Source organism: Mus pahari, chromosome 3 (genome assembly GCF_900095145.1).
Source record: "Mus pahari chromosome 3, PAHARI_EIJ_v1.1, whole genome shotgun sequence".
Lineage (NCBI taxonomy): Eukaryota > Metazoa > Chordata > Mammalia > Rodentia > Muridae > Mus > Mus pahari.
Window position 1 is genome coordinate 37597358 of NC_034592.1, and position 5791 is coordinate 37603148.

The 5791-nt window shown below is 43.6% G+C and overlaps 1 pseudogene; it reads left to right on the plus strand.

Moving 5' to 3' along the window:
* Positions 1–3242: 3242 nt before the first annotated feature.
* On the plus strand, positions 3243–5387 carry LOC110319217 (annotated as a pseudogene).
* The last annotated feature ends 404 nt before the right edge of the window (positions 5388–5791 follow it).

A 5791-nucleotide genomic window follows, 5' to 3' on the forward strand; every position in this document is an offset into this window, starting at 1 on the left:
TCTCATACCGAGCCAAACATTCAACACATTCCACTCTAAGCTTAAACAGATAGGGAGGGACGAGCAAAGAAGTTTCAGATGTGAGCTTAAGGTCTCCTAAAGGTTGAGCAGTGCCTCAAACCTGATTGTCATCAGAAAATCTTACTTGCTAGTCTGTTGAGACTGTTTATCTGTTACTATGTTATTAGAAAAATGGTCCGTGGCTTAATTTTAGATATGTCCCATTTTTTATGGGAATGAGATTGGTTGAGGGGGGGGAGATAAAAATCATTAGTTCTTATTTGAATGTAAGGGTTGAGGGAAAGGGATAGTTTCTGGAGTCAATGTGAAAAATATGGGCTGCACAAGAAAAATGCCTGGATGCCAGGAAGGGGACACAGCCTGGACATTCCCCCCCCCAAAGCAGGCTATTCTTCAAAGGGGCCCCTCACACAACTGCCACCATTCAACTCAAGAGATGATGGGCACCAGTGTTCAGAGCAATGGAACCGTGCATCAATAAAGCAAGACGAGCCTGTTCCTTCAGTGCAGGACAATACCAGAGATTAGATTAATTTGTCTTTTTCTGAATTAAATAAACATTCTAATTTCTTCAATCTTTCTGAGAGAGAGAGAGAGAGAGAGAGAGAGAGAGAGAGAGAGAGAGAGAATATGTGTGTGTGTATCTGAATAACATATACTGAGGTCAGAGGGCACCTCCAGGGGTGATCTTCACCTATCTACCTTATTGAATATGAGTCTCTTTGATGTTTGTTGCTTCATTCACCGGTGGCCCGTGAGCTTCCAGGGATTCTGCTGTTTTAGCCTCACATCTTGCCATAGTAGCATTCAGAAGATATGGGTCCTAGGGACGCCCACTCAGCTCTTCATGTTTGAACAGCAAGTGCATTACCCACTGAGCCACAAACAGTCCAGATTTTTTTTTTTTATTGTAAGGTATCTTTGATTTTAAGACCTTAAATATTAGAGAGCATCATGTCTGAAGCAAAACTTACTCTTCCAAGAATACCATCCCTAAGGACCTGGAGTAATAAAACGAGCATCCAGGTGTTTGGACAGTTGCATTCTACTTTAACTTCCAGGACTACAATTAACTTGGACTTCAGGCCTTCTTCACCTTTGGAGCAGAGGCCATTCAGGCATTTCACCACTGGCCATCCTGGTGGGCATCATGGGACAGATGATTAACGCTGAAACTGCCTTGATGGATCCACATCTTTCTCCCACCATTGGATGGTCGGGGCAGCAGTGCCTGGCCAGCCTGTCTAAGGCCCTTGTTCCATAACTACCCGTAACTACTTCCTCTTCCCTTGATTCCTCATTCAGATCAATTTGTACTTCTCTAACCATTAGAAAACGTTTAGCCCTTTCTCGGGGAGTAGCTTGTGTGTTGTTTTTAAGGTTTTTCAGAGGTACTAGGTACACGAGCTTCCACAACTCTACACTGCTCTATGAACAGGCTATTGTTATTCCATGATGTAACTCTTCTCTACACCGTGCCAGTCCTCCAAATGGAAGACCTTATGGGAACATGCTGGTCTCTTGGCCACCGCATCTCCTGCGCTAGCACCCGGGAGATGCTTCCAGCTCACTTCACGTGTGCTTAGTGTCTACCTAGTCACTGCAAGCAAAAGTATTAATACTAACATGGTCAACAGATTGACAGACTAATTAAAGTCGTTATGGTGATGGTGTTGGTGTGCCCATGATCTCCCTATTGTTCATATTCTAAACCTCTGCGGTTCTACTAGAAGCTGTAAACCTCTTGGACAGTTGTCTACAGTTCAGTAGGACCATAGGAGAAGTTTCTAGTTAAAACTATGAAAGACCTTTCCCCTTCCAAGAAAAAACATGGAACTCATTTTGTGTTAGCACACTACTCCTGGACATGCAGCCTACCCTAGAGTATATTTCTTATACCCAGTGATACTCCATTGGAGAAAACTTATTTCCCTTTATCAGAACCTATCAATTGCAAATAACTTCTTGGTTAGGTATAGGGCCCTGTGCTTCCTTCACCCTCCCTAACACCCCATCTCACTTGAACATGTACAGGTCTTGTTGGGTAATTTTGTCTTACTGTTTTTGTTTGCTCATTTGATTTTTGGTTTTGTAGGTTTTCTTTCTTTCTTTCTTTCTTTCTTTCTTTCTTTCTTTCTTTCTTTCTTTCTTTCAGAGAGAGAACCTGGAATTGAATGCACAGGAAGGTGGGGAGGATCTGGGAGGAGTTGGGGGTAGAGGATATCAAATATATTTTAAAATATACAAAAATAAATTTTAAAATGTTAATAAAATTATAAGAAGAAAGAAAAAAATAAATCTCCATGACTATAAGAATGGCAATCTCATGTTTGCATTGTATAAGACCTTGGGAAATAGAGTTGAAGCCTGACTCTGTTAACTGCCACTGTCTCCCCCTGGCTGACCGTGGTAGGTATACTTGATAGAGTCTTTCCACACTCCTGCCCTATTGTTTACTTCAAGTGATAAGGCAACTCTAGGACACAAGGCGATAGATACATAGCTGTGGCCACTGGGTTTCTCCCTAGGAGCTGTAAAGTACCAGTCAAGAGCACTTTGGAGAATGTGCTTTGAGAAAAGTGAGAGGGATGGGAGAGGAATGTGGGCAGCAATGTTGTATGTAGCCATTGGCTCTGCACTCAGCCAGTGTCTGGTCATGGGCCAAGTTGGTGTGGCATCAAGGCAATCAGTGCGCATTGGTGTGCGGGGGTCTGATCTGTTTTGTTTGGTTATTGTTGTTTTATCAAGCCTAAAGCTTCTGTGTTTGTTCAAATTTATTTTGTACTATTAACTCCTTCATTATCCTTATTTCTGTACTATTAACTCCTTCAGTATCCTTAACCCCTTCATTTAAAACATAGGAAGATGCATCATCTATGTATTTCAAATATGTTAGAACATTTTAATATGATTTGGTAGGAATGATAATTCAATCACTTATCAAGCATACTATGTGCCAGGTCAAAAAAATCAATCGAACACCAAGTGAAAAAACCATGGCTCTGTTTCCATGAAGCCTGTATTCCGTGATGAGGAGATAAATAATGGGTTTTTTTTTTTCCATTAAGGGGAACTTACACTGTGATCACGTTAAGTACTATAGTAAGTACTTAACTTACTCCTCTTGAGTCACCCCCCTGAAGCCTCGGCTTGCCTTGCAAATCAGATGATGTCTGGGCCCACCAACCTGCTCAGTACTATTTCTTAGCTTTCCTATCAAGATGCCTGAGGAGGTGTACCATGGAGAGGAAGGGGTGAAGACATTTGCCTTTCAGGCAGAAATTGCCTAGTTCATGTCCCTCGTCATCAATACTCTCTATTCAAACCAGGAGATTTTCCTCAGGAGTTGATCTCTAATGTTTCTGATTCCCTGGACAAGATTCAATATGATAGACTGATAGACCCTTCCAAGTTGAACAGCAGGAAAGAGCTGAAAATTGACATTATACCCAACCCTCAGGAGGCCACACTGACTTTGGTGGACACAAGCATTGGCATGGCCAAGACTGACCTCATTAATAACTTGGGAACCATTGCTAAGTCTGGCACAAAAGCATTCATGGAGGCTTTCCTGGCTGGTGCAAACATCTCCATGACTGGGTAGCTTGGTGTAGGATTCTACTCAGCCTGTCTAGTGGCAGAGAAAATGGTTGTCATCACAAAGCACAACGATGATGAGCAGTATGCCTGGGAGTGTTCTGTTGCTGGATCTGTCACCATTCATGCAGACCAAGGTGAGCCCATTGGCTAGGGTACCAAAGTGATCCTTCACCTCAAAGAAGACCAGACAGAGTACTTAGAGGAGGGTCAAGGAAGTAGTGAAGAAGCACTCACAGTTCATAGGCTATCCCATCACCCTCTGTTTCAAGAAGGAATGGGAAAAGAAGATCAGTAATGATGAGGCAGAGGAAGAGAAAGGTAAGAAAGAGGAGGAAGATGAGGATGAGGAGAAACCTAAGATTACAGATGTAGGATCTAATGAGGAAGATGACAGTGGCAAAGATAAGAACAAGAAAACAAAGAAGATCAAGAAGTACATTGACCAGGAAGAGCTGAATAAGATGAAGCCTATCTGGACCAGAAATCCAGATGACATCACCCAAGAGGAATATGGTGAGTTCTATAAGAGCCTCACCAATGATTGGGAAGATCACTTGGCAGTCAAGCACTTCTCTTTAACAGGTCAGGTGGAATTCAGAGCATTGTTCTTCATTCCCCCGAGAGCTCCCTTTGACCTTTTTGAGTACAAGAAGAAGAACAACAACATCAAATTGTATGTCCACCGTGTGTTCATCATAGACAGCTGTCATGAGCTGATATCTGAGGTGTGGTTGTCTCCGAGGACCTGCCTCTGAACATCTCCCGAGAAATGCTCCAGCAGATCAAGATTCTGAAAGTCATCCGCAAGAACATTGTGAAGAAGTGCCTTGAGCTCTTCTCTGAGTTGGCTGAAGATGAAAAGAACTACAGGAAGTTTAATGAGACATTCTCCAAGATTTTAAAGCTTGGAATCCATTCGGATTCCACTAACCATCCTAGATGTCTGACCTCCTTCTCTATCACACCTCTCAGTCTGGAGATGAGATGACCTCCCTGTCAGAGTATGGGTTGTCTCGCATGAAGGAGACCCAGAAGTCCATCTACTGTATCACTGGTGAGAGCAAAGAGGAAGTGGCCAACTCTGCCTTTGTGGAGCGTTGTGGAATCGGGGCTTTGAGGTGGTGTATATGACTGAGCCTATTGATGAGTACTACGTGCAGCAGCTCAAGGAGTTTGATGGGAAGAGCCTGGTCTCCGTGACTAAGGAGGGCCTGGAGCTCCCAGAGGATAAGGAAGAGAAGAAGAAAATGGAGGAGAGCAAGGCAAAGTTTGAGAATCTCTGCAAGCTCATGAAGGAGATCTTGGATAAGAAGATTGAAAATGTGACAATCTCCACTAGGCTTGTGTCTTCCCCCTGCTGCATTGTGACACACACCTATGGCTGGATAGCCAACATGCAATGCATCATGAAGGCCCAGGCACCGCGAGACAACTCTACAATGGGCTACATGATGGCCAAAAAACAGCTAGAGATCAACCCTGACCACCCCATCATGGAGACCCTGCAGCAGAAGGCTGAGGTAGACAAAAGCAACAAAGCTGTCAAGGACCTGGTGGAGACGCTGTTTGAAAATGCTCTGCTCTCCTCTGGTTTCTCACTTGAGGATCCCCAAACCCACTCCAATCACATCTACCACATGATTAAACAAGGCCTGGGTATTGATGAAGATGAGGTCACTGCAGAAGAGCTCAGTGCTGCTGTTCCTGATAAGATTCCCCCACTGGAGGGTGATGAAGATGTCTCTCACATGGAAGAAATGGATTAAAGGTTCCTGGAAAGCCCATGCCCTCTGTATAGTATCTGTGTGGCTCCCCCAGCAGTCTTGACTGGCCCTGACCCACCTGGCTCTGCTCATGTCCACAAGAATCTCTTCTATCCTGTCCTTGTGCCTTAAGGCAGGAAGATTCCCCCTCCCACAGAACAGCAGGTTGTATGTTCAATTTTGTTCTGAAATTAAAAGTATGCTAAATAAAGAGATGCAGAGTTTGTTTTGTTTTGTTTTTTTTTAAGTACTTAAGTTTCTGTAGTTTCAGTAATGTAACACTGGCAAAAAAAAAAAAAAAACTAACAAGGCAGGGGACATTGGGTAGCTCTTGTTGACTGCACTGGCCTAGTAAAGCTGCACTTAAGGATGTGACAGGGAAGATGGACAAGCAACTGTCAGGGGCT